An 11,850-nucleotide genomic window follows, 5' to 3' on the forward strand; every position below is an offset into this window, starting at 1 on the left:
TTGTTATTTGACATGGCAGGTTTTTCTTATAATATATTCTGGGGAAATTTTATTGAAATTGATAAGGAATTGTTTGCTAACCTATTCGATGTTATTTAAAGAACTTTTAGCGACGTTTACCTTATTATTATTAAAGGGTTGATGACACAATGGACTCGAGTGAAAATAAATCAAATTTAATCACGACATACAGTGACGTCCCAAGTCAAAATGCCGCCCCATTTTTTTATAAAGTATTGGTACAGTTTGGTTATGAGGAATACAGCGGCAAATACATTTTGAATATAGCCGATATACTGGATTATTTGTTAGGTTAACCTAACCAAACCCAACCTAATCTAACGTAAGCTAACCCAAACTAACAAATAATCCAGTATATCGGGTATTTTCAAAATGTGTTTTCCGCTGTATTCCTGATAACCGAACTGTACCAAAGTATTTTTACCACGTTTTTCTTAGCTCGTATTCTTGTTTGTCCGGTGGTTGTTTCGATTTTTAACTAACTTCCCGACTAGCTAGACATTTGAAACCTTGAGAATATATCAGAACACGATGCCAATGCATTCTTTTAATACTTTTAGCCATTTTTAAGTAGAATTGAATTCATTTTCAGTTAATTCTGTTTTGTATGAAAAGTTATTTCGGAAGAAATCCGTAATCCAATCCACTATTATAAGTTGCTAAGGAGGTGGTCCTAGCAACTAAATTATTAATATATACGTGCATTACTATGGAAATCAAAATAACATTTCAGTATTCAATATTTGTGTGTTTGTTGCAAAATAGCAAAAAAATGATTTGTTGACAATTGCCGTATTTGTCCTAAATTATTAATACATAGAATTGTCAAGTTTATGTGATTCAACATAAAATTTAAAAACGTGGTATATAAAAAGTTCTTTTTATCTTGTAAATATTTATCATCCTTTCATGATTCCAATATCTGAGAAATGTGTTGTATGCATACATTACTAACAAAATATTATATACCACTAAACCTAATTTAAATGCCATATCTACTTCAATAAACAATATTGCGAGTCCACAGTTTCAGATAATTTAAAAATACACCTGACACGTTTCAAAATTCGCGAGTGACTTGCAAAAATATTTGTATATATTGTATATTAGGTAAGTTTGTACGTTGTACCTACCTATAATTCAATTATAATTCGCAAATCTACACGTGTCATTTATTGGTCATCAAGGATGTGACTTCGAAGGACAATGGAAGTAAGCTAGACATCGCGAACCCGACATAAAAATACAGTCCTGTTAAACCTTTTATGTTAATTAATACATTTTTTTCCAACCAGTGAGTTGATTTTTCCGTCATAACTAAGTTTAGGTATATATTTCTATATAAATACCTAATGATTCTCCTTGATTTGCCGACCTTCGAGTAACTGCCGCCCTCAAGCGACGCTTAATCTGCCTACCCCCACGGGACGTCACTGACCACATGCACTTTTCCATGCCATTTTTTTATGTCTCTTACATCAAGAGTCCAAGTTTCACATGCAGACGTAAGCGTTGCTAAATCACATTGGTTGAACACTTTACGCTTAACACACAATGGGAGGTCACTTTTGAAGATACCATTAAGGCGCCTGAATAGTACAAATATATACCTACATAATAATATCATATATCCAGTGACGTCCCGTGGGGGTAAGCAGATTGAGCGTCGCTTGGAGCGGCAGTTACTCGAAGGGCGGCAAATCAAATTGGAATATATAGAAATATCTACATAAACTTAGTAATATCGAAAATATCTTTCCATTAAAAAATTCAGCATAGTTTACTTCCGTTGCCCTTCGACGTCCTTGGTGACCAGAAACGACACGTGTAGATTTGCGAATAATTGGTCTGATATTTTGTCAGTAATGTATCCAGATAACACATTTCTTAGATATTTGATGATAAAAATACTGTATAAAAAAAGGTGGCATTTTATCTAGGGACGTCACTGCATATATCTTGCAAAGACCAAAACCCTTGCGGAACCCATTTTAAAAACACCATATTAAAACAAGCATACAGAGTTTGGCGCCAAAAGCACAGTGACCAGTTATTGAAAAATGAGAATTCCTTTGAAAAAATTACTTAATAAAATTTCCATCACTCTAGACTCTAGAGACACCTGTCTGTCATTTAGACCTTCTCTGCACCTGTTGAATCAACTGACACCAAAGACAGGTCACTATAATAAATTACCCTTTCAATGTAACCGTTCATTCGCTATATCTGTATATAATTAAGATAGATAGGTACCTACACAAATCTAATACGAGATAAACATAATATAAATTATCTCGGTGAGGTATTTACTGCCACCTGTATTATATATGTCACCAGGTGACATAGGTCGACCTTCATGGACCCCAATCAAGATCGTTCAACTCGCGGTGAATGTCAAATATTTGCGAAACGTGCACCTCTTAATATGTTTAGAGACTCTGTATCAGTGAATAAGATTCGATATTATAAAATGATTATTAATTAACTATTTTTTTTATTCAACGGATAAATATTCACAAGATTTAAGAATGTAACATTCTTTATATTGAACATACTTACATAATTTTGAAAACACTTCTGAGAAAATAGAATTCGCACATGTATTTCTAAAGTGACACAACTCAAGAATCGGTATTTTGAGAAAAAGGCCAAAAACTGTTTCTAACTTATGTAGAAGAATATTTGTAAAATAATTAGTACTTATTTCCAAATGTAATGGACGCTAAGAAACATTGATCAAAAGTAATTTTTGAATATTTTGATTCATGAGCCTTGAAAATCCCTCGTTTTGGGACGTGACGATTTTGATGTTCAGTGAACTCACAAAGAACCGAATCATTTTGAGTTGTGACACCTTTGATTTTTATTTGACCAGCTAAAATGACAGAATTCGAAAAAAAAATGATACTTCTACCAACAAAAATGTCTTAACTCTAAATGTTGCGTTTAAAAGCTCTACGCTTCGCCTGACCAAACTCAATATAATACAGTTTTGATCTTTAATCGGCACACAGATTCACCACGGGTTTGAAACAACAAGATTGACACATGCGCCATCTACCCGGCTATTTTTGAAAGTACATTACTTTGCTGTTGTTGAGTCATAGAGAATCGTTTCGCAAATTCGTGCATAGTGATAACTAAAAACACTGATTTTTGAGTTGTGTCACTTTTAAAATACATGTGCGAATATTATAACCAATATAAGACATCTTTTTGAAAAAAGTAATCGAGTAAAAGTAAGTAATCAAACCCGTATCTCTCGGGTATCGTGCTCACGCACATTGGCCACAATGCTAAAGGAGTCATACTTAATTACGACAAATTTTAACTAATGGCTTTTATTACTCACTGAATCGCTTTCTAAATCGAGCTACAATGGCGATCTTTACTTTTTGGTGTCAAGCATTTTTTTGAAATCAGTCAATTCTATTAGTTTATTACATTTTCGACCGGTAATAAAAAGAAATGTTTTATTCAATTATTCCAGGTATGTATTCCAAATCAACGTAATATATCTAGGTTTCATCCCTTAGGGTAAAACAGCCCCAATACCCAACCGGCGTAAAGTCAAAATCATAGAAAGAACTATCCTATATGCTCGTAAACTTGTCAATGGTGATTTTTTCTATCGTAATTTTCAGCCCGAACTGTGCAAGGTTTGTCTTCAAAGGAGAGATGCCATAACAATGTAAAACAAATGTAGTAAATAAATGAAATGGTGGGTTTAAATATAAACACTTATTATCCACGACGAAATTAATGGTATTATCGTACAGTGGCGAGGGGTAGAGGTAGGCTGTTAAGATTCGACATAAATAGTGCACAATAAACTTTGTCAGTCACACTTGTTTATTTTTATTGAACTAAGAATACAATTTGCAGACAATGCTGGTTAGTTTTTAAAATTCAATTAAACCCTGCCTAAACCAAACCATAATAGTTTAGGTATGCTATAATCGATCCGACAAAATAGTACACACTTTTCAGTCATACTTATTAATAATTGATTTCGTTTAATTCATCATCATCAGCCTGGGTCAATCCACTGCTGGACGAAGGCCTCCCCAAGCTTCTTCCAACTCTCTCGGTCCTGTGTCATTCGCTGCCATGTATTTCCACTGAACTTTACCAGTTCGTCAATCCAGCGGCTTTTAGGGCGACCCTGTGGCCGTTTCGTGCCCCTTGGGTACCATTGGATGACGGCATTTGTCCAGCGGCCGTCCTTTCGGCGAGCAATGTGCCCCGCCCATCTCAATTTCAGCTGTTTGGCAACGTCTATTACATCGCGTACTCCTGTTTGCTTCCTAACCCATTCGTTTCTCTTACGGTCCTTTCCCGTGATTCCCAACATACACCTCTCCATGCCTCGCTGTGCGACTCTTAGCCTTTGGACATCTCTCGTGTTGAGGTTCCACATCTTGCAGCCATACGTGAGCACGGGTATCACGCATTGGTTGAACACCCTACGCTTAAGACATAATGGTAGGTCACTCTTGAAGCTACTATTCAGACGTCTGAAAGCACTCCATCCCAGCTTTGTTCTTCGAGTAATTTCATCGTGCATGCTTCCGTCTATGAGCACCTGCTGTCCAAGATAGACGCAGCTGCTGACTTGCTCGTGTTGGGTGGGTTAGGAGTTCGTTTAATTAAGAATACATTATTTACAGATGGTGTTGGTTAGTTTTTTTTTATAATTTATTAAGCCCTGCCTAACCAAACCATTTATAATCGATAAAAAATCTTCTATTTTATAAAATATCTAAAAGTATGATTGAATGGCATAATTGTAGATATTTTATAGATAGGAGAATATTTTGTTGACTAATATTTAATATGGCTTGGATTGGGCAGGGTTTAATGGATTTTTAAAAATTAACAAACACTATCTACAAACTATAGTCTTAGTTCAATGTAAACAAATACGTTTGAATGACAAAGTTTAGTATGCACTATTTAATATGTCGAATCTTAACAGCCTACCTGCACCCTTCGCCATCGACATCGTAATATGACGAGATTCCTGGCAGAACCAAACTGGCATGGAGTGTTTTTAGGCATCTGAATAGTATCTTCAAAAATGATCCCCCATTGTGTCTTTAACGTAAACTGTTCAACCGATGTGTCCTACCAGCGCTCACGTATGCATGTGAAACATGGACTCTTAATGTAAGAGAAAACCTAAAATTATGAGTAGCTTAACGAGGTATAGAAAGTGTGTATGTTGGGCATAACACTAAGCCAGCTCTCACATCAAAACTCGTATCGTGTGCCGCACAGCCTTCTGAGAACTGAGATCCAGTGTTGCTTGTGAAGACCGCGCACATCTACCTAGCGACAGTCGCGCGTAGCCTTCGAAACGATAGATATTTGAATGCGGTGATCGGCGAGCCGGTAGAGGAATGACCAATTCGCAAGTGTTTTTATGTGACTTCGACTCTTCGACTCGGAGCTGGAGAAGGATGCAACTTGTCAATTGCAACAGCAGATCGTATTCGACCAATCTGCGGAGCTCCATTTGGCAACGTGTGTTTTGGGAATAACGATGACGTCACATCGACGTGTTCGACACGAGTTTTGATGTGAGAGCCGGCTAAAGATCACAAAACCAATGGATAATGAAGCATACAAGAGAACGCAATGTGATACAGGTCGCTAAGCAGTAAATTGTTGTACAATGATACCCGAGAGGCACAAAAGGCCTAAAATCAGGGCTCGAAATGGACCGGAACGCACCGGAGCGCCGTTCCGTGTCGAAAAATCGTCAACATTGTCGTTCCGTCTCTTGGAAAAAATAATTTTACCATTTGAGCTAGAATGGCCACAATATAACAAAAAATCAAACACTTATTTTTTTATAAAACACATACAATTAAATAACTTTGTTAATATTTTCATAAAATTACCGAGCGCTCCGGTTCGTAAAATTCTCCATTTCGAGTGCTGCCTAAAATACACTAGATAGATGCACTCATAAAGTTCTATGGATGTACATAGCAGCAAAGAACTATGGACCAAGAAGAGTAGAAAGAGCTAGGGGTGGCATTCATCCAGTTGTGGATCAACCCCGGCTGATGGTTATAACAGTATATGGCAACCCAGTCAGGTGCTGAAAGATATAGAGGTGGTCAGCGAATATAATATTTAATTAACTATTTTTTTATTCAACGAATAATTCACAAGGTTTAAGAATGTTACATTCTTACGTCTTTAATACGTGGTTTGTAGGACACTCACACATTCAAAACCCTGCATCAAAATTTACTGTATTGGTATTATAGCTTATCGGAATTCTATTTATGATTATGTTCTGTGTCTGTATGTCATGATTTTATTATAAACAAAATCTTATACAATATTGTTTGAAATTGCAAAATATTACGCACATTCTGGACGGTACATTTGTGATAAATTCTTTTTTTTTATTGCCCTTTTTGGTCGACCGATTCGGGCCATAAATATTTTTCTATTTGCCACAATATATATTTCGAGGTTTTCCGTAAAAACAGTGCAGGAGATAGCGACATTTGCCGAGAGGGTAAAGAAAACAAGCAAAATAATACACCAACACTGTATCTATTAAATTTGTTTATTAACTTCGGTTGAGCAATATCAGTGGCGAAGGGTGGAGGTAGGCTGTTAAGATCCGACATAAATAGTACACAATAAACTGTGTCATTCAAACGTATTTATTTTGTTTTTATTGAACTAAACTACAAATTAATCGTTTGTTATTTTTTTTTAATTCAATTGAACGATGCCTATACCAAGCCATAATAGATAATAGTCAAAAAATATTCGTCTATCGATAAAATATTTTTTATATATTGTGGTTTAGCTTTGGCAGGGCATAATGAATTAAAAAAAAACTAACTAACACCATCTGCAACAATATGTAGGTAATAGGTACTTATTCTTAATTGAAAACTCAAAAATTTTGCACTATTTTTGTCGGATCGTTCATAGCATACCTGAACTATGATGGTTTGGCTTCAAATAAGTGTGACTGACAAAGTTTAGTGTGCACTATTTATTTAGGATCTTAACGGCCTACCTCCACCCTTTGCGGACTATATATATTTTGTTGAGTGAGCGAGCATCGTCGTCCCGCCTCCTCCTGTGGACTTTACGCTTTGAACGCATACTTAGTCAATGTCTACATTAAAAAAAGTTGAAATAAGTATTAATATTGTTATAGTAAATAATTATGAATAGAGATGTCGAAAATCTATCTATATGCTCCGTCTGGAATCAGATAAAATACAACAAAAAAGCAATCATTACATTTAATTATATCGTATAGTTTTTCGGGATCTCTATAATATAATATCTACTGTCATTTAAATGCGACAACTTTGATCACACTTATATTTTGACACTTGTGAAAATAGATGATTTAGTGCAGTGCATATAAAATAATTATTAATATATCTAGTTGATGTGTTGGGTTGGCGGTTAATGTTAAGAAAGTCTAAAAATAAGCAAATAATATACTTAATATGATATTATGATACAGTTTCGCTAATGCGTCCAACGCGCGCGATCGACGCACACGTATAACGCAGCCTTATTAAATGTGCAGAATGTACAGTAAGGCCATCCGCTCACGTGAATACTCAAAAAAGACGAGACTGAAAGTCCAGTATCTACCTAATGTATTTCAATGGCGACTCGCTGACGGTAAAACTGGAATCTCTCAGTTTCAAAACATCCGCGACTAAACTGAAGAGACACGACATGCTAGTCTCCCTGTTTCTCAGTTTCCAGTCACCCTTAAAACAGTGGTACCAATATCAGTAGATTTGATGAAAAATCGTATTTTCTTACAAAAATTGGTAGCACTGAACTGAACTAAACAAGCAATACCAAGTCAAGACGTCCAAAGTTAAAGATGGGCGAACCGATTTTTAATTATAAATATGTGGCAGATGTTTAGATATACTCCTGTTTGTATAATTACAGGCTGCCAGAATATTCCCGTAAAGATATTACGGAAAAAACTAAGAATGAAGAAGGAAAGACAACGGGTTTGACAGTTTGAGGTTATGAGATTAGCGTTTCAGTAGCGTCGTGTGCGAGGCATCAGTCACTGGCCAGTTTATGAGTTCCATCACTAACCAGTTCGTCAGATTTTAGTTTCTGCGTGAGCGGATGGCCTAATGTGGAGTCGTTTTTACTTATGCGAATTGCACTTATACGTGAAGTTCCATGGAAAATACGACCACGTTGGACGCATCAGCGAAATTGTAAATCGATCTTGCAATAAATACACTGTTGAATTTCTTACACCAACGTAACTTCGTAAACAAATTGTTATTTGAACTTGAAATTCGCTTTGGTGTGGGGAATTCCCTAAAATAAATAATAATATATTATGAATATTAAAATATTGTTTATAATTTATAAGTACCTATGCATATGTATTATGAGCATTTGGAAACTGAAACAAGAATGTTGTAGAAAAAATATTGTCTATACTCTTGTCTATAGAAATGAAGTCTAGTGAAGTATAGAAAGGAAGAAATACCTATGAAACCAATAGAGAATAAACATATAAACATGTAAACTTTAATTAACTACTTATTTCATTTATTCAACGAATAATTCACATGATTTTAAGAATGTACCATTCTAATTATCAAACATACATAATTATGAAAACACTCATGAGAAATTATATCCAATAGAAAAAATCTTCTTTGAACAAAGTAAGACACCCGGCAGGATCGAACCTGCGTCTCTTGGGTTATCGCGCCCTGTGCATTACCACCATGATACGACTGCCATCCATAATTATGACAAATTTTAACTATTGGCCTTTTTAATACCTTCCCATACTACGTAACTCAATTTGGAAGATGCTTTCAATTCCTAATTTTAAAATGAGTTTCTGGGAAAATTGATTTTTTCAAAATCTAGCGATTTTCCTGCCAAAAAGTGTGTTTTCGTACCACGTCTGGCTTGTTTTTGTAAACGACAGTTGGCAACACTGGTTCAAATAGGTAGTGACACCTCCCATTTAATTCAGTCAGCATTTTAGTTGACTTTATCCATTTCAGTTTTCGACTGCACATAATTAACTAAATGATAATATTATAATAATTATAAATAACAATAATACATATTATTATATGCCTACCGCATATACTTATTAGGTATGTATTAAAGTAATGTATTCCCTTGGGACCTTTTGCCGTTGTGGCCTCGCATGTTGAAACTATTTTTATCTAATATTATAAATTATTAGATATCTATTTATTATATTATATTAATTATTTTTAATCACTAATTTTAACTGTTATGATTAATGTTATTTTTGACAGTTGGTAGTCATTATAATACCTATTGTTTTTGGTTTATGAACATGTCATAATATATAATTTAAATAAATGCCGACTAATATTCTAACAACACTGTTCGCTTCTGCAGGGCTATTTTTATATAATATCACTTAACTCTGAAATCAATAAAAGAATCATAAATATTATGATATGTTGTATTCAGCCCATTAATTATCACAGGATTTTAACTTTCATGCGTGATATTTTTTACACAGCCGCTCATGACCGCGTTAAAGGCCGGTTCGGATTTTTGTCGAGTAGTTTAGTCAAATGGCGAATGATGTAGTTACCACTAAATGATTTAATTACTGAAGTGTCCGAACACAGCACATTAGTAAGTGACGTGTCAAAATAAACAGAGCACAACGTAACAAAGCAAAAATAAATAAGTTAACAGATTCATTTGTAATGGCTATATCAAAAGAATTAGAGTAATAATTTCTACGATAACTAACGAACTTGACTAAAGATAACGTGTTCAGACGTGTCTCATGTCTTGTTTTGTATTTAGTGAAAGGTGGTGTGGGTGTTACTATACCGAAAATTTAGAACAAATTGAATTAACTCGACTGAATGATTTTACTAAATTACACGACTAAATTTTTCAGTTCTTACATGTTTAGTTGCTATATAACTCGCCAGTCAAATAAACGACTCGACCAATTCGAACCGGCCTTAACAGTGAGCTGTCAAATGTCATTGAGTAGCACAGTTGACACGTCTTACTTGATTTCAAATGCATCCCACTAGAATCAAGCGCGACGTGCTATCTGTACTAAAAAAATATTATCGTAGATAACCTTCATGTTTATACAATTGCTCCGAGTGATATCCGTGTTATTTTGGAGCAATAAAAATAACAGAATCGAGTTACCATGTTACATATTTAGAATAGCTCTGCTGTAGCCATATATCGCGGGTTCTAAGTCCGCGTCTAGCAATTTGTCATAATGTTTTATATTAATGTGTGTTTAGATTCAAATCTGAGCCAATTGCTAACAATTTCTTCTCGTAAAGTTAGGGCAGTCGAGATCCACGCTACATAAATTTAGAGCTGATGACATGACTCGTCGTTTAGCATAGATAACACTCTCGGCTTCTGATAAGTTAGTCACGGGTTTGAAAAAAGTATTTTTATGTAGTATGTAAGCACATTTATTTTTTGTCTTGTTTACCAAATAAAAAATGATTATTTTATAATTTACTAATACCTCATCCAGGCATATCCAAATAATATTACGACAAAAAAACAACAGTTCAAAGTAATATGTACAACCTATCGAATACATAATCCTACTTATATTATTTACTACTGTACTAATGGCATTTCGCTTATGCGTTAAACGCATACGTTTATCGGCACACTAATAAAACGCACGCATATAACGTGTCTAAAATAAGTAGATACATTTATGTGGACCTATTATACAATTTTCAGTTATACAATTTTAAATTCTTCTCTAACCGTAAACGTGATTGCTAGAATTACTGCCATGTTAATGGTTTTAAGGCCAAGACACACAGCAACCTATGTCGTACTTGGTTCCAAATGTATCAAATTGCAATGGTTCTGCTTGTGTATATTGGTCAATTTTATTGATTGTGTGTACTGTGCATTGACTCACTATCTAGGATATTATGCCTTCACATAGATTTGATAGCAGTTCGTAAAGCATTTGGAGCCATTACTTAGTCGATGGATTTGTATTAAACGGTTTGCATCAAATGACATTTTATACCGAGTTTGTCCAAACTGAAGATGGACAATGTACAATAATTCTCGTTTCTAAGAACGTCTCCAAAGAAAAAATCAAACCGCATTGGTATTGCGTATATTATAATGTGCGAAATGTCAAACAATAATTAGGTATAGTTGCGTTTTACACGTGCGTTCAACGCGTAAGCGAAATTGATAATTTATTAAACAATTTAGAAGGTAAAACTCCATTATATTCGTTTTGAAACGATGTTTTTTTTAAACTATATAAAAATTGTCGAGTTGTCAATGTAAATTAAACCATACCAATGTTGTTTATCAATAGATAGCTATGAAAACGGATCCGAGCAATCGACATCAAAAACACAAAGAAAGTATTAAATAATTAACAAATAAATAATGTTTCCACTATAATTACCATTGGCGAAGGGTGGAGGTGGGTTGTTAAGATCCGACATAAATAGTACACACTATACGTTGTCGGGCATATGTATTTGTTTTCATTGAACTAAGACTACAAATTGCAGATAGTATTGGTTAGTTTTTAAAACCCTGCATAAACCAAGCAAAATTAGATAATAGTCAAAAAACATTTGCCTGTCTATAAAATCTATTATGGTTTGGTTTAGGCAGTGTAATATTATGTATTCTTATTTTAACAAAAACAAATAAGTATGAATAAAAAGATGTGCAGTATTTTTGTCGGATCGGCTTACATCCACTATGATGGTTTGGTTTAGGCAGGGTTTAATTGAATTTTAAAAAAATAAC

Source organism: Rhyacophila brunnea, unplaced genomic scaffold (assembly GCF_057557595.1).
Source record: "Rhyacophila brunnea isolate RB1 unplaced genomic scaffold, BYU_Rbru_1.0 scaffold_13, whole genome shotgun sequence".
Classification (NCBI taxonomy): domain Eukaryota; kingdom Metazoa; phylum Arthropoda; class Insecta; order Trichoptera; family Rhyacophilidae; genus Rhyacophila; species Rhyacophila brunnea.